This window comes from Triticum dicoccoides, chromosome 2A (genome assembly GCF_002162155.2).
Source record: "Triticum dicoccoides isolate Atlit2015 ecotype Zavitan chromosome 2A, WEW_v2.0, whole genome shotgun sequence".
Classification (NCBI taxonomy): domain Eukaryota; kingdom Viridiplantae; phylum Streptophyta; class Magnoliopsida; order Poales; family Poaceae; genus Triticum; species Triticum dicoccoides.
Genome location: NC_041382.1, coordinates 620,163,018 through 620,186,871, shown reverse-complemented (window position 1 = coordinate 620,186,871; position 23,854 = coordinate 620,163,018).

The window sequence follows — 23,854 nt, the reverse complement described above, 5'->3', positions numbered from 1 at the left end:
TGCCAAAGAAACTACAAGAAGTAAATATGCATGCTCAAGACTTTCAAGAACCGAGACCAAAAGACAAAGAAATACCAAGCGAAGAAAAGATACCAAATGAATAAATCATCACTTGGAGGATATCCATAAAAGATACATCAAGGAATGAGATATCCATTGATACACTCAAAAAGAAAGATGTCAAACTCCCAAAACAGAGAATGGTTCCAAACAAACCAAGCCCTCTACAAAGTTTCATGATGGCACAAAGCACCAAAAAGAAACGGCATGCCTTCCACAAACACACACTTGATAAGGATCACAAGATGAGTGTTTTATAGAGAATAGGATAGCTCCCCCAAGACTAGTGCATTATAGAGAATTTGCATTTGAATACAAAATGCACGATGTGGGATCACCACTTTCACTATATCTAGGAAACACTAGACAATGTCAAGAAATTAAGAAGATCCACAAGTGGTATGGAATACAATGGGAGTTGACACAATCCTAGGCAAGAGATAAAGAAAATAAAAGCAAAGGCCAATGTAAAGATGATCAATAATTTCTACCACACATAAGTGAGTACCAATTGTCAAAAGACAAGAAGTATTTGGAAATAATTCCCGGTGGTAGATAACAAGGATATCCGACATCATCTTCACACCAAACAAAAAGCAAATTGCAACTTGTAGAGCTAACATGCCACCTAGGAACAAGATAATTTACAATATCAATTCTAGGTGAAAATAGCTCAAATGTACCCTTTTTCTAGGCTAGTAATATACACATAGCATATTACTCCCCCATAATGTGATACCAACTAAAGATAAACAAGAGGCAAAATAACAATCCAACACGAGATAATTAATGGACAATATAGAATTTGAATTTCTCATGAGAAGACATACCACATAGCGACTAGATAATCTTGAAATATCGATACTAGATGGTATTACTCATGTACACACATATATAGGATTGTGAGGTGCACAAAGCACATCACTCCCCATAATGGGATATTCCATTAATCTCTCACAAGAGCCAACTAAGAAAAGAACAAGATGCAAAAGGCTCAATGCATGACACACACGTACATGATGTGCAAACCAACACACACATACTTGATTGCTCAAGATAATCAAGTTGGAAGCACAACATATACAAACACATGCAAGGAACAAAACCAAACATGCAAAGGGGTAAGTAACTATCAATGTAAACACTTTAAGCACGAGTTACCGCATGGAGAAACATTGGATATAAGATAGTAACTTGATAATTCGAATAACTTGGCTTGAGACAATTAGAATGATGAAGTCCCCTTAATTCTTCATAAAGTAGCCAAGTCTCCAATGCCCTCCAACAACACCTATTGATCAAGTTTGAGCTTGTTGGTCCCCAACCAAGTTGGGTCCTAAGAGGTTAGTCACAATAGGCTTGGCTACCCAAATGGTTCTCTTCTTGACACCACTTTGAGTACCAACAACTTTGGCAAACACATTGCCAACCTTATACTTCCCAAGAGAATAGATATAATCAATAATAATTGGGTTGGATAAGTTACCACTAGTACATGAAGAGGCGAGGTGACCTTTCTCACGACATAAGTAGCAACGTCTACTCTTCACTTTCTTCTCACTTGATTTCTCAACTTGAGAAGAATTAGCTTGAAGATTCTTGGGAAGAGGACTTTCTTCAACTTGTGGTTGAGCATGAGATCGAACTTGTGGCCGCTTCCCTTGTTGCTCGTCACTAATGGCCTTCTTATTCAATGGGCAAGATCTAACATGATGTCCTTCTACTTTGCACTTGAAGCAAACAATCTTGGCCGAATTCTTGACATGTTCTTGGTCCTTATTTTTGTTCATCTTGGACTTCTTCTTCTTCTTGGAGTTGAATCCAAGTCCACCTTTGTCATTGGGGGATTTTTGCACACTCAATATATTGTTGAGTGTGAATTTCCCTTCATGACTCTTTTCCAAGTATTTCTTCAAAGAAGTGACTTGGGACTTGAGCTCTTTGATTTCCTCTACATGGTTAGTCTCAACACAAGTACTAGAGGAAGTATAAGCTTCATTGTTAGAGTAACAAGGCAAGGAAAGAAATTCATCACAAGATGTACCAACATTGTGAGTAGATGAATTACAAGGACTAGCACATGGCAACATAGCATTTTGACTAGAAGTAGTGCTAGTATCCACATGAGGCTCGCTAGATGTTACCTTTGAAATCATGGCCTCATGAGATATCTTTAGCACATTATGGGATACTAGAAGATCATCATGAGAGCTTGAGATCTTTTCATGTCTTTCTTCCAATTTCCCATAGTTGCTAGATAGCAACTCAAGTTGAGCCCATAGCTCAACATTCTCCTTCAAAATGGATGCTTCACAAGTAATAGAGTTAGTAGCACAAGCATTATCATTAACAACAATAGGAGAGAACAACTTGGCAAGCTCTTTTAAATAAGAAGCTTCAAGTTAATCATGAGACTCGGTGAGTTTGATGAGCTCACCCTTGATGACCCGTGAGCCATTTTCGAGGTGCTCAAAATCCTCAAGGAGTCTAGCATGAGCAACTTCAAGCTTAGCATTTTTAGTTTCAAAAACATTGGCCACCTCAAGAGCTCTATCATGAGATTCCTTCACTCTGGATAATTCTAGAGCAAAAGTCTCCTCAAGAGATTCCTTGGTGGTTTGTTCAAGATCAAGAGCTTGAGAGAGGTCCGCAATCTCATTAGCGTAATCACGCTCGTGACCTTGCATTTTATCAATGGTGACCTCATGCTCCTCAAGACGAGATTCCAACACATCAATATAATTCTTGCCCTCAATAGCAATAGACATGATTTCCACGAAGTTGGAACGAGCAATTTTATTCTTATGAAGAGCTTTAAAAATCATTTCCCCCTTAATTTTTAAGGAGGCAACATTATCATTTTCTTCATCATTATCCTCATTAGTATTAGCATCAACATCATCATCAAGAGACATATTGGGGTTCAAGGTAGGAGATACCTTAGAAGCCTTGTCCACAAGGCAAACCGCAATAGATGATGATGTAGGATCCATTGAAGCACCATTTAAGAACACATCTTGTTCCATGGGGTGTTGAGTTTCCTCTACATTGTTAGCACAACAATTCGAGGAAATATATGCATTTTTATCATGGCAACAAGACATAGTAAACATATCATCATGAGATTTAGTCAAGCAATTTCTACATGATATGCAAGGACTATCAACACAAGCATGTGAAACATTTGGAGTGCTCAAAGTGTTAAAGCCCAAAGAAGGAGCATTGCAATAAGATAGAGATGAAGGATCATCCACAATAAGCATACTATCATCATTGCAATGACCGACACTACTCACCATATCATTACCTTGTGGCAAACCACATGTAGGTGAAGTAGAAGAAGTTGAGAAGACTATACAACCGGAGGTGAAGGGAGAACAATCATCCCCACAAATCTTGGACACACCATATTTATCTTGAAGCTTCGTCCACAACTCATGAGCATCCCAGAACGGCATGAGTTGAAATATAACTACATTGATCGAAGCATCGAAAAGCACATTAGAAGCTTGAGCATTGAGATAAGAGTTTTTCTCATCCTCTAAAGATAATCTTTGGGGATCCTTTGGAGGAGAAAAACCCATATCTACAATTCGCTCTAAATTTGGGTCCATGACCCTAAAGAGATTAAGCATGCGAATTACCCAAACATCAAAATTTGTGTCATTGAAACTAAGAGTGTCAGAGAATCCTAATCCCCTACTCGACATCTTTACTCTCTAGGTGGTTAAGCCTAACAAAGAGAGACGAGGCTCTGATACCAATTGAAAGATCGTGGATGTCGCCTAGAGGGGGGTTGAATAGGTGCTTTAAAATAATTATGGTTTAGGCTTGAACAAATGCGGAATAAACCTAGTGGTTAATTTGTCAAACACAAAACCTACAAAAACTAGGCTCACCTATGTGCACCAACAACTTATGCTAAGCAAGATAAACTACTAGGTGATAGCAAGATATATGACAAGAAACAATATGGCTATCACAAAGTAAAGTGCATAAGTAAAGAGCTCGGGTAAGAGATAACCGAGGCACGCGGAGACGACGATGTATCCCGAAGTTCTCACCCTTGCGGATGCTAATCTCCATTTGGAGCGGTGTGGAGGCACAATGCTCCCCAAGAAGCCACTAGGGCCACCGTAATCTCCACACGCCCTTGCACAATGCAAGATGTCATGATTCCACTAAGGGACCCTTGAGGGCGGTCACCGAACCCGTACAAATGGCAACCCTTGGGGGCAGTCACCGAACCCGTACACTTTGGCAACCCTTGCGGGCGGTCACCGGTACCCGTCAAATTGCTCGGGGCGATCTCCACAACCTAATTGGAGACCCTGATGCTTGCCCGGAGCTTTACACCACAATGATTGAGATCCGAACACCACCAACCGTCTAGGGCGCCCAAGCACCCAAGAGGAACAAACTCAAGGGTACCAAGCACCCAAGAGTAATAAGCTTCTCAACTTGTAACTTCCACGTATCACCGTGGAGAACTCAAACTGATGCACCAAATGCAATGGCAAGGGCACACGGAGTGCCCAAGTCCTTCTCTCTCAAATCCCACCGAAGCAACTAATGCTAGGGAGGAAAATGAGAGGAAGAACAAGAAGGAGAACACCAAGAACTCCAAGATCTAGATCCAAGGGGTTCCCCTCACATAGAGGAGAAAGTGATTGGTGGAAATGTGGATCTAGATCTCCTTTCTCTTTTCCCTCAAAAACTAGCAAGAATCCATGGAGGGATTGAGAGTTAGAAAGCTCGAAGAAGTTCAACAATGAGGGAAGAACACGAGCTCAAAGGATAAGGTTCATTGGGGAAGAAGACCCCCTTTTATAGGTGGGAAAAAACCAACCGTTATGCTCATAGCCCGCACCGAGCGGTACTACCGCTCCAAGGAGCGGTACTACCGCTAGGGCGGTAGTAGCCCTTTGAAACACAACAGCGAGGAGGCAAAAAAGCCAGAAGAACCGTCGGAGCGGTAGTACTGCTTGACCTCATGGTACTACCGCTAGGAGTAGCGGTACTAAAAATTACATCCGTGCCTACCACCGCTGGACTTGTGACGAGTTTTTGGTCCCGAGCGGAAGTAGCCACGGAAGTAGCCGCGGTAGTACTGCTCCAAGCGGTAGTACCGCTCCCAAGAGCGGTAGTAAAAAATTACATCCGCTCCTATCCGCGGTAGTACCGCTGCAGCCTTTTCAGAACACCAAAACTGACACAACTTTTGCAAATGGACTCCGAATTCGACGAAACCAAGTTTGTTGGAAAGCTAGCAACAAGGACTAACACAATCTTGATAGAAATACTAATCAGAAGCAAATGAGAAAAGGCCCAAAATAAAATGGTGAGAACCCTTCCTCGGATAAGACCGGTAAAACCTCCAACACCGAAAACATCATAGAAGACGCATGCAAACTCCGTTTTCGATGAACTCAAGCTTGTCATCAAGATGACCATAAGCTCTAAGACTCACAAATAGAACCAAACAAGAACCAAGAAACGTGATGCAAGGATGCAATGGTTTGATCTCTCGACAAACGATATGATCAAGCTACTCACTTGAGAGCCCCCCTTGATAGTACGGCAATTGATCCTATAACCCGGTCTCCCAACTACCACCATGAGACCGGTAAAATACAAAACCTATCAAGGGAAAACCTTTGCCTTGCACATGATCCACTTGAGCTAGATGATGACGATCTTGTCCTCCTCAAGATGGAACACCTTTCTTGATTGCGTTGGGTCGATGGAGACTAGATGATTGCTCCTCCATACTCCACTATGGGTGAGCCACTCTTCGGCACATCTTCACAAGTCCATTGACACCACAATGGATGGCAAGCTTCAAGCACTTGATCTCTTCGTGATTCTCCACTTGAACTTGCACACGACAATCTTGATGACGATCACCACTTGATGTCATCCTTCCCATGGGTTGTATGATATCATCCTCTTGACGCAAGCCCATGGAAACGTACCTAACCCCACATAGACTCTCACATAGACCATGGGTTAGTACACAAAGTGCAATGGACAATGCTTATCATACCATGGGATCACTTGATCCCTCTTGGTACATCTTCTACTCTTCGTGAGTTGATCAACTTGATTCACTCTTGACTTAGTCTTGATCAACCTTGAATCTTTCCAACTCTCTACGTTTGGATGATGTCTTGAAGGTAAACATGAATGATCACACAATCTTCTTCTTCGAGACATGCTTGTAATAAGCTCAACACTCACATGACCAATCTTTGGATAATTCCTTAATAGCACCTTGGTAAACCCATAAACTCCTTGAAACCAACACATGGACTTCAAGAAATGCCTATGGAAAAATCCTTCAAATATAAGTCAATGCAACCATTAGTCCATAGAAAATGTCATCAATTACCAAAACCACACATGGGGGCACCGCATGTCCTTTCACCAGGTGGCATGAGTGGTGAAACTATTCCACATTGTTTTACATGAAGGCCAAACTCATAACTCAAATATTCGCCTCTGCAATCAGATCGTAGAAACTTTATTTTCTTGTTATGATAATTCTCTACTTCACTCTGAAATTCTTTGAACTTTTCAAATGTTTCAGACTTGTGTTTCATTAAGTAAATATACCCATATGTACTTAAATCATCTATGAATGTAAGAAAACAACGATACCTGCCGCATGCCTCAACACTCATCGGACCACATGCATCGGTATGTATTATTTGCAATAAGTCATTAGCTCGCTCCATTTTTCTGGAGAACGGAGTTTTAGTCATCTTACCCATGAGGCATGGTTCGCAAGTATCAAATGATTCATAATCAAGTGATTCCAAAAGTCCATCAGCATGGAGTTTCTTCATGCGCTTTACACCAATATGACCTAAAGGGCAGTGCCACAAATATGTTGCACTATCATTATCAACTTGGCATCTTTTGGCATCAATATTATGAATATGTGTATCACTACGATCGAGATTCAATAAACCATTCACATTGGGTGTATGACCACAGAAGGTTTTATTCATGTAAACAGAACAACAATTATTCTCTAACTTAAATGATAAATGTATTGCAATAATCATGATCTAATCATATTCATGCTAAACGCAAACACCAAATAACATTTATTTAGGTTCAACACTAATCCCGAAGGTAGAGGGAGTGTGTGATGGTGATCATATCAACCTTGGAATCATTTCCAACACACATCATCGCCTTGCTTTTAACTGGTCTCTATAACTCCTGATTCGAGTTACTAATCTTAGCAACTGAACCGGTATCAAATACCTAGGGGTTACTTCGAACACTACTAAAATACACATCAATAATATATATATATCAAATATACCTTTGTTCACTTTGCCATGCTTCTTATCCGCCAAGTATTTGGGGTAGTTCCAATTCCAGTGACCATTTCCTTTGTAGTAGAGGCACTTAGTTTCAGGCTTGGGTCCAGCTTTGGGCTTCTTCATGGGAGTGGCAATTTACTTGCCATTCTTCTTGAAGTTCCCTTTCTTTCCCTCGCCCTTTTTCTTGAAACTAGTGGTCTTGTTAACCATCAACACTTGATGCTCCTTCTTGATTTCTACCTTCACCGATATCTGCATCGCGAAGAGCTTGAGAATCATTTTTGTCATCCCTTGCATATTATAATTCATCACGAAGTTCTAGTAGCTTGGTGACAGTGACTAGAGAAATATGTCAATCACTATCTTATCTAGAAAATTAACTCCCACTTGATTCAAGCGATTGTAGTACCCAGACATCCAGGTACATGCTCACTGGCTGAGCTATTCTCCTCCATCTTGTAGGAAAATTACTTGTCAGAGATCTTATACCTCTCGACACGGGCATGAATCTGAAATATCATTTTTTAGCTTCTTGGAACATCTCAGATGCTCCATGGCGTTCAAAATGTTTTTGAAGTCCCGGTTCTAAGCCGTAAAGTATGATCATATCTTACAATAACGTTTATCACATCATGTCTTGACCATATCACATCACAACATACCCTACAAAAACAAGTTAGACGTCCTCTACTTTGTTGTTGCCAGTTTTACGTGGCTGCTACGGGCTTCTAGCAAGAACCGTTCTTACCTATGCATAAAACCACAAAGGTGTTTCATCACATTTGCTACTTTAACCTTCTTCAAGGACCGGTTGCAGTCAAATTTGATTCAACTAAAGTAGGAGAAACAGACACCCGACAGCCATCTTTATGCAAAACTAGTTGCATGTCAATCGGTGGAACCGGTCTCATGTGCGTGGACATGTAAGGTTGGTCCGGGCCGCTTCATCCCACAATACCGTCGAATCAAAATAAGACATTGGTGGTAAGCATTATGATTATCACTGCGACAACTCTTTGTGTTCTACTCGTGCATATCATCTACGCATAGACCTGGCTCTGATACCACTGTTGAGAATCGTTGCATGAAAAACAAAAAAAATTATATGCAAATGCAATGATCTATGCATGGAGATGCATGGCAATGAGGGGAGTGTGTCTACGTACCCTCGTAGACCGTAAGCGGAAGCGTTTCACAACACGGTTGACGTAGTCGAACTTCTTCGCGCTTCAACCGATCAAGTACCAAACACACGGCACCTTCGCATTCTGCACATGTTCAACTCGGTGACATCCCTCGCCTTCTTGATCCAGCAAGATGTCGAGGTAGTAGATGAGTTCCATCAGCACGATGTCGTGTTGATGGTGATGGTGAAGTGATCTTTGCAGGGCTTCGCCTAAGCACTACGAAAATATGAGCGGGGGCAGTGGCGGAGCCAGCTCGGCCGGAGAGCCGGGGCAAAGTACACTACACTCTCGTCTATTGGTTGGTTGCCCCTACAAAACGATGTCTAGATCTCCATTTACTACTATTGTCTAAACTAGAATCAATGGCAGAGCCCGCACAGCTGCCCAGGGTAGCCAGGAGGTGACTCCGCCATTAACTGGGGGTGTAAATGGTGGACGGGGGGCGCCGCACACGGCTAGGCAATTGTCTAGGGTGTGCTCGGCGCCCCCTCCTTATATATATAGGTGAGAGGGAGAGGGGAGAGGCCAAGGGGCGTCCCAAGTAGGTCCAAATCCTACTTGGGCTCCTGCCCTTGGTCGTGCCCCCCTGCCATGTTTTTCGGAGGGGGATGGAAAGAGGGGGAAGAGGGAAGGAAGGGGGAATCATATTCCACTCTTTCCTTTCCCTTCTCCTCTTTCCTTCTCCTCCTAGGCCAGCTCATATGGGGGGCGCACCAGCCCCTTATGGCTGGTGTGTTTCCCCTCTTGGCCCATAAGGCACATATCTTTTGCCGGGGGTGCGTGGAACCCCTTCCGGTGACCCGATAAGTACCCGGTACCCCCGAAACACTTCCGGTGTCCGAATACCATCGTCCTATATATCAATCTTTACCTCTCGACCATTTCGAGACTCCTCATCATGTCTGTGATCTCATCTGGGACTCCAAACAACATTCAGTCACCAAATCACATAACTCATATACTACTATATCATCATCGAATGTTAAGCGTGTGGACCCTACGGATTTGAGAACTATGTAGACATGACCGAGACACCTCTCTGGTCAATAACCAATAGCGGAACCTGGATGCCCATATTGGCTCCTACATATTCTACGAAGACCTTTATCGGTCAAACCGTTATGACAACTTACGTAATTCCCTTTGTCCATCGGTATGTTACTTGCCTGAGATTCGATCGTTGGTATCTTCATACCTAGTTCAATCTCGTAACCGGCAAGTCTCTTTACTCGTTCTATAATACATCACCTTGTGACTAACTCCTTAGTCATTTGCTTGCAAGCTTATGATGTGTATTACCGAGAGGGCCCAAAGATACCTCTCCGAAACTCGAAGTGACAAATCCTAACCTCGATCTATGCCAACTCAATAAACACCTTCGAAGATACCTGTAGACCATATTTATAATCACCCAATTATGTTGTGACATTTGATAGCACACAAGGCAATCCTCCGGTATCCGGGAGTTGCATAATTTCATAGTCGAAGGAATATGTATTTGACATGAAGAAAGCAATAGCAATAAAACTGAATGATCATTATGCTAAGCTAACGGATGGGTCTTGTCCATCACATCGTTCTCCTAATGATGTGATCTCGTTATCAAATGACAACTCATGTCCATGGTTAGGAAACCTTAACCATCTTTGATCAACGAGCTAGTCTAGGAGAGGCTCACTAGGGACACGGTGTTTGTTTATGTATTCACACATGTATTAAGGTTTCCGATCAATACAATTCTAGCATGAATAATAAACCATTATCATGAATAAGGAAATATAAAATAAAAACTTTATTATTGCCTCTAGGGCATATTTCCTTCAGCATCTACAATCGTAATCGGCTAATTTGGGCCTCTATATGTCTATAGACACGTCCGAACGTGCCCGCTGACAGTGACCGGGCGAGCCTCATATATTATCATTTATTACAACCACAATTTCAATTTTCAAAACATCAAACACATGAAACACATGTGCGTCGAGCATCTTAACCAAACATAGTTCAATGCACGCAAATACAAATTGTTCTTTCTTAAGAATACATAATGCAAACATAAATATTGTTTATAGTGCATCATTGATTAAATAATAGCAAAGTTCACTGATTTTCAGTGTGGACCCAAATATGCTCACAAGATCATATAGAAGTTGCATATGCATGTGTTGATCTCATAGTTGTCGATGCATCTCCAGAAAGTTGGCAATGCTCTCTGCCTCTTGTTCCAGGAGGTAGACTTGAGTTCCGGGCTTCTCAAAATCATGTGTGTGTGCTGCCCCTTCACCCTTATCCTCAACAATCATGTTGTTCAAGATTACACAACATATGATGAGGTGCCAAGGTGTCTCCGCTTCCCACATCATCGCAGCTCCACGAACAATACGTAAGAACACATTTCTGCTCATTCGATAGCGAAGTCAAAAGAAACTTTTAGGGAATGTTGGGTCCGTCGTGAAGTAGTATGAGTAAAAAAGCCTTGCCACAGCAATCCTATCCCGGTGAATAACTCGCTGGCCAACCCTCAAGTTTAGGACGTGCTCATATTCCTTCTCCAACTCATGTTGGATGCTCATCATCATCATCATTTCAACATCCTCATCGTTCGAATCCGACGAGGCGATGAATGATACATCTCCAACATATCTATAATTTTTGATTGCTCCATGCTATATTATCTACTGTTTTGGACATTACTGGGCTTTATTATTCACTTCTATATTATTTTTGGGACTAACCTATTAACCGGAGGCCCAGCCCAGAATTGTTGTTTTTTGCCTGTTTTAGGGTTTCGAAGAAAAGGAATATCAAACGTAGTCCAAACGGAATGAAACCTTCGAGAACGTGATTTTCTCAACGAATAAGACCAGGGAGACTTGACCCTACGTCAAGAAACGAAACAGGAGGGCATGAGGTAGGGGGCGCGCCCACCTCCACCAGGCGCGCCCTCCACCCTTGTGGGCCCCCTCTTGCTCCACCGATGTACTCCTTCCTCCTATATATATCCACGTACCCCCAAACGATCAGATACGGAGACAAAACCCTAATTACACCGCCGTAACTTTCTGTATCCACGAGATCCCATCTTGGGGCCTATTTCGGAGCTCCGCCGGAGGGGGCATCGATCATGGAGGGCTTCTACATCAACACCATAGCCTCTCCCATGAAGTGTGAGTAGTTTACCTCAGACCTACGGGTCCATAGTTAGTAGCTAGATGGCTTCTTCTCTCTTTTTGGATCTCAGTACAATGTTCTCCCCCTCTCTTGTGGAGATCTATTCGATGTAATCTTCTTTTTGCGATGTGTTTGTTGAGATCGATGAATTGTGGGTTTATGATCAAGTCTATCTATGAATAATATTTGAATCTTCTCTGAATTCTTTTATGTATGATTGGTTATCTTTGCAAGTCTCTTTGAATTATCAGTTTGATTTGGCCTACTAGATTGATCTTTCTTGCAATGGGAGAAGTGCTTAGCTTTGGGTTCAATCTTGCGGTGTCCTTTCCCGGTGACAGTAAGGGCAGCAAGGCACGTATTGTATTGTTGCCATCGAGGATAACAAGATGGGGTTTTCTTCATAGTGCATGAGTCTATCCCTCTACATCATGTCATCTTGCTTAAGGCGTTACTCTATTTTTAACTTAATACTCTAGATGCATGCTGGATAGCGGTCGATGAGTGGAGTAATAGTAGTAGATGCAGGTAGGAGTCGGTCTACTTGTCTCGGACGTGATGCCTATATACATGATCATACCTAGATATTCTCATAACTATGCTCAATTCTGTCAATTGCTCAACAGTAATTTGTTCACCCACCGTAGAATACTTATGCTCTCGAGAGAAGCCACTAGTGAAACCTATGGCCCCCGGGTCTATCTTCATCATATTAATCTCCTACTACTTAGTTATTTCCTTGGCTATTTACTTTACCTTTATTTTACTTTGCATCTTTTATCATAAAAATACCAAAAATATTATCTTATCATATCTATCAGATATCACTCTCGTAAGTGGCCCTATAGGGATTGACAACCCCTATTTGCGTTGGTTGCGAGGATTTATTTGTTTTGTGCAGGTACGAGGGACTCGCACGTAGCCTCCTACTGGATTGATATCTTGGTTCTCAAAAACTGAGGGAAATACTTGCGCTACTTTGCTGCATCATCCCTTCCTCTTTGGGGAAAACCAACGCAGTGCTCAAGAGGTAGCAAGAAGGATTTCTGGCGCTATTGTCGGGGAGGTCTATGCAAAAGTCAACATACCAAGTACCCATCACATACCCTTATCTCCCACATTACATTATTTGCCATTTGCCTCTCGTTTTCCTCTCCCCCACTTCACCCTTGCCGTTTTATTCGCCCTCTCTCTCTATCCTCCCTCTCTATTTGCCTCTTTTTGCCCACTTGCTTTTTGTTTGCTTGTGTGTTAGTTTGTTTGCTTGTCGTTATGGCTAGTCCTTTACCTTCTGCCTCTATGTCTGAAATTGGGGAAACTATTGTTGATAATAATTCTGATGCTCCTACTAAAGAACCTACTATCTCACATATAAAAAGATTCCGTGTTGGTAGTGGTAATATTATTGGAAAAGGAGTTATTCAAGATTTCTTTACTTGTGTCGGCGCTTTACCTTCTATGGATAGTTCTATTCTTCATAGAACTAGTAGTCTTGTGGACGCTATTGCCATGCTTGTAGTTGAGCTCGAAAGACAATTCATGCACATGCATCCTTCTATACAAAGGATTTTCCTGGAATTTTCTAATATTAAGCATTCTTCTGTTAAGCGTGCCGCTACTATCTTTTTGGCTCATGAGTTAAGATTCATAATAAAAGAGGCCAAAGAAATATTTGCACATTATAGGGTGGACGCTTGACGTCCTCCCATAGAGGCTATCCTCTTTGATCAAGAAGAAATAATGCGCTTTCAATCTCTAGATTATGTTGATTTCAATGAAAATCTTAGAAAAAGGGTTCCTACCAATGTTTTAGTTGATAGAATTTCTAAACTTAATGATGATTTGGCTATTCAAAATAATGAAATAGGATATTCTCTTGAATATAGGCTCACAAAGTTCTGTCAAAAGAATGCTTATAATGATGAATTGGTTGTGCAATATGTAAAAAAACAGAAACTTTAGCGCTCTCAAGAACTGCTGTCATTTTTATTTGGAGAGTGCTATTTAGTTAATTCTTTTTGCAGATGATTAATAGATAAATTCCTCACGTCCATAAATTTATTTTAGAATTTTTGGTGTTCCAGATCTTGCACTAGCTACAGATTACTACAGACTGTTCTGTTTTTGACAAATTCTGTTTTTCATGTGTTGTTTGCTTATTTTGATGAATCTATGGCTAGTAAAATAGTTTATAAACCATAGAGAAATTGGAATACAGTAGGTATAACACCAATATAAATAAAGAATGAGTTCATTACAGTACCTTGAAGTGATCTTTTATTTTCTTTCGCTAACGGAGCTCACGAGATTTTCTACTTTAAGTTTTGTGTTGTGAAGTTTTCAAGTTTTGGATAAAGATTTGATGGATTATGGAACAAGAAGTGGCAAGAGCCTAAGCTTGGGGATTCCCATGGAACCCCCAAGATAATCTAAGTACACCTAAAAGCCAAAGCTTGGGGATGCCCCGGAAGGCATCCCCTCTTTCGTCTACTTCTATCGGTAACTTTACTTGGAGCTATATTTTTATTTACCACATGATATGTGTTTTGCTTGGAGCGTCTTGTATGATTTGAGTGTTTGCTTGTTAGTTTACTACAATAATCCTTGCTGTACACACATTTTGAGAGAGCCATACATGATTTGGAATTTGTTAGAATACTCTATGTGTTTCGCTTATATCTTTTGAGTTATATAATTTTGCTCTAGTACTTCACTTATATCTTTTAGAGCACGGTGGTGGAATTGTTTTATAGAAACTATTGATCTCTCATGCTTCACTTAGATTATTTTGAGAGTCTTAAATAGCATGGTAATTTGCTTAAAATCTTAATATGCTTGGTATACAAGATTAATAATAAAACTTTCTTATGAGTGTGTTGAATACTATGATAAGTTTGATACTTGATAATTGTTTTGAGATATAGATATGGTGATATTAAAGTCATGCTAGTTGAGTAGTTGTGAATTTGAGAAATACTTGTGTTGAAGTTTGTGATTCCCGTAGCATGCACGTATGGTGAACCGTTATGTGATGAAGTCGGAGCATGATTTATTTATTGATTGTCTTCCTTATGAGTGGCGGTCGGGGATGAGCGATGGTCTTTTCCTACCAATCTATCCCCCTAGGAGCATGCGTGTAATACTTTGCTTTGATAACTTGTAGATTTTTGCAATAAGTATATGAGTTCTTTATGACTAATGTTGAGTCCATGGATTATACGCACTCTCACCCTTCCACCTTTGCTAGCCTCTCTAATACCGCGCACCTTTCGCCGGTATCATACACCCACCATATACCTTCCTCAAAACAGCCACCATACCTACCTATTATGGCATTTCCATAGCCATTCCGAGATATATTGCCATGCAACTTTCCACCATTCCGTTTATTATGACACACTCCATCATTGTCATATTGCTTAGCATGATCATGTAGTCGACATCGTATTTGTGGCAAAGCCACCATTCATAATTCTTTCATACATATCACTCATGAGTCATTGCATATCCCGGTACACCTCCGGAGGCATTCACATAGAGTCATATTTTGTTCTAAGTATCGAGTTGTAATTGTTGAGTTGTAAGAAAAATATAAGTGTGATGATCATCATTATTAGAGCATTGTCCCAGTGAGGAAAGGATGATGGAGACTATGATTTCCCCACAAGTCGGGATGAGACTCCGGACGAAAAATAAAAGAAAAAACAGGGAGAAAGAAAAGAGGCCATAAAAAAGGAGAAAAGGCCCAAAGAAAAAAATGAGAGAAAAAGAGAGAAGGGACAATGTTACTATCCTTTTACCACACTTGTGCTTCAAAGTAGCACCATGATGAGAGTCTCTCATGTTATCACTTTCATATACTAGTGGGAATCTTTCATTATAGAACTTGGCTTGTATATTCCAATGATGAGCTTCCTCAAATTGCCCTAGGTCTTCATGAGCAAGCAAGTTGGATGCACAACCACTTAGTTTCTTTTTGAGATTTCATATACTTATAGCTCTAGTGCATCCGTTGCATGGCAATCCCTACTCACTCACATTGATATCTATTGATGGGCATCTCCATAGCCCGTTGATACGCCTAGTTGATGTGAGACTATCTTCCCCTTTTTGTCTTCTCCACAACCACCATTCTATTCCACCTATAGTGCTATATACATGGCTCACGCTCATGCGTGAAGATTGAAAAAGTTTTGAGAATGTCAAAAGTATGAAACAATTGCTTGGCTTGTCATCGGGGTTGTGCATGATTTAAATATTTTGTGTGGTGAAGATGAGCATAGCCAGACTATATGATTTTGTAGGGATAACTTTCTTTAGCCATGTTATTTTGAGAAGACATAATTGCTTTGTTAGTATGCTTGAAGTATTATTTTTTTTATGTCAATGTGAACTTTTGTCTTGAATCTTTCGGATCTGAATATTCATACCACAATTAAGAAGAATTACATTAGAATTATGCCAAGTAGCACTCCGCATCAAAAATTCTGTTTTTATCATTTACCTACTCGAGGACGAGCAGGAATTAAGCTTGGGGATGCTTGATATGTCTCCAACGTATCTATAATTTTTGATTGCTCCATGCTATATTATCTACTGTTTTGGACATTATTGGGCTTTATTATTCACTTTTATATTATTTTTGGGAGTAACCTATTAACCGGAGGCCCAGCCCAAAATTGTTGTTTTTTGCCTGTTTTAGGGTTTCGAAGAAAAGGAATATCAAACGGAGTCCAAACGGAATGAAACCTTTGGGAACGTGATTTTCTCAACGAATAAGACCAGGGAGACTTGGACCCTACGTCAAGAAACGAAATAGGAGGGCAGGTAGGGGGGCGTGCCTACCCCCACCAGGTGCGCCCTCCACCCTCGTGGGCCCCCTGTTGCTCCACTGATGTACTCCTTCCTCCTATATATATCCACGTACCCCCAAACGATCAGATACGGAGCCAAAACCCTAATTTCACCGCCGTAACTTTCTGTATCCACGAGATCCCATCTTGGGGCCTGTTTCGGAGCTCCGCCGGAGGGGGCATCGATCACGGAGGGCTTCTACATCAACACCATAGCTTCTCCAATGAAGTGTGAGTAGTTTACCTCAGACCTACGGGTCCATAGTTAGTAGCTAGATGGCTTCCTCTCTCTTTTTGGATCTCAATACAATGTTCTCCCCCTCTCTTGTGGAGATCTATTCGATGTAATCTTCTTTTTGCGGTGTGTTTGTTGAGACCGATGAATTGTGGGTTTATGATCAAGTCTATCTATGAATAATATTTGAATCTTCTCTGAATTCTTTTATGTATGATTGGTTATCTTTGCAAGTCTCTTTGAATTATCAGTTTGGTTTGGCCTACTAGATTGATCTTTCTTGCAATGGGAGAAGTGCTTAGCTTTGGGTTCAATCTTGCGGTGTCCTTTCCCGGTGACAGTAAGGACAGCAAGGCACGTATTGTATTGTTGCCATCGAGGATAACAATATGGGTTTTCTTCATAGTGCATGAGTCTATCCCTCTACATCATGTCATCTTGCTTAAGGCGTTACTCTGTTTTTAACTTAATACTCTAGATGCATGCTGGATAGCGGTCGATGAGTGGAGTAATAGTAGTAGATGCAGGCAGGAGTCGGTCTACTTGTCTCGGACGTGATGCCTATATACATGATCATACCTAGATATTCTCATAACTATGCTCAATTCTGTCAATTGCTCAACAGTAATTTGTTCACCCACCGTAGAATACTTATGCTCTCGAGAGAGGCCACTAGTGAAACCTATGGCCCCTGGGTCTATCTTCATCATATTAATCTCCTACTACTTAGTTATTTCCTTGGCTATTTACTTTACATTTATTTTACTTTGCATCTTTTATCATAAAAATACCAAAAATATTATCTTATCATATCTATCAGATCTCACTCTCGTAAGTGGCCCTATAGGGATTGACAACCCCTATTTGCGTTGGTTGCAAGGATTTATTTGTTTTGTGCAGGTACGAGGGACTCGCGCATAGCCTCCTACTGGATTGATACCTTGGTTCTCAAAAACTGAGGGAAATACTTGCGCTACTTTGCTGCATCATCCCTTCCTCTTCAGGGAAAACCAACGCGGTGCTCAAGAGGTAGCAATGAACTCGCTGAATATGAATTCATCAAGGTCGGGGTTCCAATAGCCATCATTCCTTGATGAATCCATTGGTGACCTTGAAATAATGACCAAAAGAACCAAAATCCGGCTCTGACATTTCATTGAACACGTAGAGCATGAGGTGTACATACGGGGGAGTTGGATGTACCGAGCTAGCGTCCAGTGGCAAGGACCTTGACCGGTTGTGGCCTGGTCGATAATAGTTTAGGTTGCGGTCTCCAGTGACCAAACCCTAGGTTATGGATGACAACGAAGCAATGATGGCGTGAAACTCATGTGGCGGGTATGTGGATGAGGGCCAATGGAGAAGAGGAGAGGGCTGGTCAGGCAAGGTGGGGGCAGATATGGGTGAATTGGCATGGGCCCTAGCGGTCAGCCCGACATGGCGAGTGCGTCTAGGCATCCCCATATCCGTCCCAAATATGGGTTGGGTATGTTGAGCGTCGGTCAGTCTGGGCGTTTGGGTCGAATATGAGGAGCCCCTTGGGTGGCAATTTTTTGTCCGAAAAACTGATCGGGCAACCTGCCGAGGAATTTGGGGTGGGTATGGGGTTCGGTGGTAGATGATCTAAGGGTTTAAAACTACTTGACTTAAGACAAATCTAATATTCAAAGTGAAAAATGAAGGGAGTACTCCCCTTTTCCTTTGTCCCAAGGAAAAAGTACATATACTTAATCTCTCAACTATTGTTGGAAGTCTAAGTTTGGTCTCTGAACTCCAATAAGAAATAGTTGATTCCTCAAATGTCAAACTCTTGCAGATTTGGTTATTTGGTATGTTGCTCCAGTGAAAGAGGTGTTCCTTGCTGTAGTCCCCATCTAACCTAGCCGCCATAGCCCCATCTAGCAAAAGGAGAATAGAGAGGCGGCCCAGCCACCAACATCATCGATGTTCCCTTACCTCCACCGGTTGCTTCGATAGCGGTAGGAGGGGGCACAGGATCTTGTCGTGCCTCTATTCAATAATGTAGTTTTTTTCATTCTAGGATTTTGTGTTCCCACAGCTTAGGCTTCGTCGATGGCATGACAAAAACGAATAAGTTTCCTACAGATATTTCTCCGATGCATCGACTCTTGTTGTTGGTGGTGTTGGATCTAGGAGGAAGTGCATGTGTCATCTGGATTCTTTTAGATTTGGGTGGATGCTTTGTGCTTCTTGGTTGTAGCATTGCGGTGATGGCTGATGTTTGTGGTCTTTTGGAGTTTCTGCATGCTCTCTGTGATGTTTTTTCTCAAGGGTGCACTTTGCTATGCAGATAGTGACCGCCGGCATCTTCTGGTTTACATCGATGACTTCTCGAAAACTGCTTGCTGCTAGATTTAAATAAGTTTTCTGCATTGAGACGAAGGCCCAAAGGGGACAACGAGTTTTAATCATGGCGTGCCACCGGTGGATGCAGAAGGAAGAAACTTTAGCACCCCAAATCCATGCATTTTTAATTTTCTAGGGCGTGTTTGGAAGGACGTGTGATGCTTAATATATGATCTTATACTTTTCCAAAAAAAACGTAAAATAGGTGTTGGTGATGAAATGTCGAGAGTTTCACACACGTGACAACCAATCAATATAGAAAAAACAATTCTAAGAATGAAATGCCAAGAGTTTCACCCCAATCGACTCTTGTTGGTGGTGGTGTTGGATCTAGGAGGAAGTGCATGTGTCATATGGATTCTTTTAGATTTGGGTGGATGCTTTGTGCTTCTTGGTCGTAGCATTGCGGTGATGGCTGATGTTCGTGGTCTTTTGGAGTATCTGCAGGCTCTCTCTGATGTTTTCTTCTCTAGGGTGCAATTTGCTTTCAGATAGTGACCGTCGGCATCTTCTGGTTTACATCGAGGACTTCTCGAAAACTGCTTGCTGCTAGATTTAAACAAGTTTTCTTTGTTGAGACGAAGGCCCAAAGGCAACAACGAGTTTTGATCATGGCGTGCCACCAGTGGATGCAGAAGGAAGAATACTTTAGCACCCCAAATCCATGCATTTTTAGTTTTCTAGGGCGTGTTTGGAAGGACATGTGATGCTCAATATATGATCTTATACTTTTCCGCAAAAAACGTAAAATAGGTGTTGGTAATGAAATGCCGAGAGTTTCACACACGCGACAACCAATCAACACAGAAAAAACAATTCTAAGAAATTTGGTGGTATAAATATAATATTTAACATTTAGGGGGAAGACCAAGGAAAGAAATAGGGTCGCTACAACAAAATAGCGTCGGGCTCAAAATACACTATTAGCAAAGTGTTCTACAGTAATTTATTTAGCGAGACAATTCTCAGCACGCTATAGCGCACTATTTTTTCAGTGGGAAGACATAAATATTCTATAAAAGCTACAAGAGTGTTTTGGGGATTTAAAAAATGCAAAACAATGAGAAATATACTGGAGTCCCATATAACTCAGCAAAAAATCAAGATATTTCTTCTTAGAATATTTACATTATAATATAATAAAGCCTTTCATTTCCAATAAAATTTCTTGAGTATTCCTAGTTTGTACATCTCGAAATATCTTTCTTCCAGTTGTATATTTCCCCCTTATGTTCAATTTAGCATAGAAAATCCGTTTTAGTAGATTTTAGTTTGTGCAAATAATTTCTTACATTTTATTGTGATTTTAATATGTTTCTCCCAAGGTGCTTGATTGGAAAATGATTCTTTTTCTCCTAATTTTCTCCATTTTGTTTCACATGCACGAAGCCACCCACACATCTTTACTATTTAAGGAGGGCCCAATGGTCGTGATGGTAGGTTTGCGTTTGTTCACTCGTCCTTCGTCACTACTTTCAAAATAACGTCGAGTATTAATCAAATCAAATCTTATAAAAAGCTCAACTAAATCAAAAACTTTTCTTACCTTTCCCTACCCATACCCAAATCAAATAATATATTACCAAAACGCCAATTAAATCAAAACATTGCTTGCCTTCCCTACCTATCATCAAATCTAATCTTACCAAAAGTGTAAGGTATTATCACCAAACTTTTGGCTAACAGGTTGCAAAAAGTTATTCTCGGGCTGATTCACAGAAACCAGTATGGTTTCCTTAATAACAGATGCATCCAAGACTGCCTAGCATGCTCATATGAATATCTACACCATTGCAACCAAACCAAGAAAGAAATTTTGTTACACAAACTAGACTTTGAGAAGGCATTTGACATGCTCAACCATGAGACCATTTTTGAGATACTCAAAGGTAAGGATTTGGACACAAATGGATTAGCTAGATCATGCAGATTTACAACACTTGCTACTCATCGGTTCTGCTCAATGGCGTTCCTGGCAAACAATTCCTTTGCAAAAGCGGAGTAAGACAAGGGAACCCCCTCTCCCCTTTGATATTTATTATTGCAGAATACCTCCTCCAATCCATGATTAATGAAGCTATGAACAACTCCCTAATTGAATCCCCTCTTATGCATGCATCATGTCCAGATTTCCCAATAATTCAATATGCAGATGACACTATGATGATAATTCTTGCTGAAGCCAACCAACTGCTACATATAAAAAAAATATTGTTGCATTTTGTCGACTACACTGGTTTAAAAGTAAATTACTCCAAGTCTACTATGAATGCTATTAACACCATTGATTCCAAGATGTTGGCCCTCTCTTCTCTTATGGGATGTCAAATTGGCTCTCTACCATTATCCTATTTAGGGATGCCACTGAGTCTACACAAGCCTAGAGTGATAGACTATTTCCTCTGCTCAAGAGAATTGAATCAAAATTACAGGTATGCTCCACTCTACTCTCGTATGGAGATAAGCATGTCGTGATCAAATCATTTTTCTCAAGTAAGCTTATTTTTTACTTGAGCATCCTATCTATGCCAATGACTGTTATCCAGCAAATCAATAAGTATCTGAAGCAATGCTTCTGGAGGAAATATGGCATCGAGGAGAAAGCTCCTGCTCTGATTGCATGGGAAAAGGCTTGCTTACCAAAATCTGATGGAGGTCTAGGTATACTTGATATTTCAACATACAACCAGGCCCTGCTCAGGAAGTTCCTACACAAATTTCTCAATAAGCAGGACCTCCCTTGGGTGAAGATTCTATGGGAAACCTACTATACTTTGCATACCCGAGGAGAGAGACTAATTGGATCATTTTGGTGGAAAGACATTCTCAAACTATTGCCCTCATTCCAGAGATTTGCAAAATGTAAAGCTGGCATTGGTGACACTATCAGACTCTGGAAAGATCGATGGAATCTTCTCCCCCTCCAACAGCAGTACCCTGAGCTCTTCTCCTTCACAATCAACTCAGACATCACATTCCACCAAGCTATCCATTCCGAGGACATGGAAAACCTTTTCCACGAACCACTGTCCATTGAAGGACATCAACAATTCATTGAAATTCAGGAAAACATCACCAATCTGCCTGCGGTTAACCACAAGGACTCTTGGACTTACACCTGGACCTCACCATCCTACTCCTCCATGAAGATGTACAATTGCTTGATAGGTCCCAACAACAACCACTTCATTTTCAAGCTCCTTTGGAAAGCCTCCACCATGCTTAGGCACAAAATCTTTTGCTGGCTGGTCCTCCATGACAGAGTCTATACCAGGAATCTTTTGAGAAGAAAATCTATGTTTCTAGAATCATATGAGTGTGTTCTATGCAATGACAAGGCTGAGGAAACATCTATGCACCTGTTTTGGGACCGCCCGTTCTCTTTGCATTGCTGGAATGAAATCATGCCCACTAGGAGAAGAGGGGTATCAAGTTTTGACGAGATATGTATGGCTATCTCAATTCTTCCAAAAGACCTGGCACTTGACATTATCATTATTGGGTGTTGGAGTCTTTGGTTTGTCCAAAATGATAAGATCTTCAAAGAAGCAGTTGCTCACCCCCTATGCTGGAAATTTCACATGTAGGAAGGACTCGCAGTGCCTCTGTTGAGAGCTAAGACGACCAAAGCAAACAAGATCAGGTCCTGGATTGAAAGCAACCTGTAATTTCATTTAATGTTTGATCGTGCTGGCATTGGTTAAGGCTTTTGTCTTCATATAACAGTTTTGTATATACCTTTTTTAATTAATGAAAATAAACCGTAGAACAATTGTTCTACGGTTCGTCGGTCGGAAAAAAAGTGTAAGGTGTATGTTAGGCATAATCGATGTTAAACCCGCTAAAATATGTATGCCTCCATTGGAATGCACGGACAATTAACTAGTCAACATTAAAACAAATTCACCAAGGAAAAGATAAGATCTGAACAATTTTGACACTTACTAAGATGATGGAGACCAACCTTAGATGATGGAGACTAAAATTAATGGGCAAGGAGAAGAGATAATTAAGAGTGATCTTCCTTCATACTTGTCAAGGGAATTTAAATGGAGTGTTTTTTTTGCTCATTTTGCCTTGGCGGAACCCCAAAAAATGACTTGATAGTCAGCGAACGTCAGATTTTTAAGCATTACAAAAGAATGTTTATTATGGTAAATTATGTTGTCGCGAGGGTGAAATTTTCCTTTAGCAAGCATAGCAAAATCCGTCATATTCTGTTTTTTGCTGCGATTTGCTGTGCTTATTAAATAAAATTGTCATCCCGCGACAACATAAATTGCCATAAACATTCATTTTGTCAATGCTTAAAAATCCAACGTCCGTTTTTTAACATTTACGCAAACAATCTTGCTAATATTCATGGGATCTTATATTAAGATCCGTACAAAATTTTCATTTTTGTTTTTCTATTTCTTTCTAGGATGTTATGTCACTTGACTGAGACTTTGTTAAATCTCAGTCAACTGAGACCTAGCAAAAAAAAAGGTTTCTCTTGGTGTATTCGGCACATAAATAAAGGATTCCTATCGTCACACAATCTCTCCAAAAATGGCTTGGCTCCAAACAAAACCCTAACCCAGCACTGTGCACAATAACAGGGGTACTGTTGGAGTAGGCCATGGGCTGTCAGCCAAAGCCTAA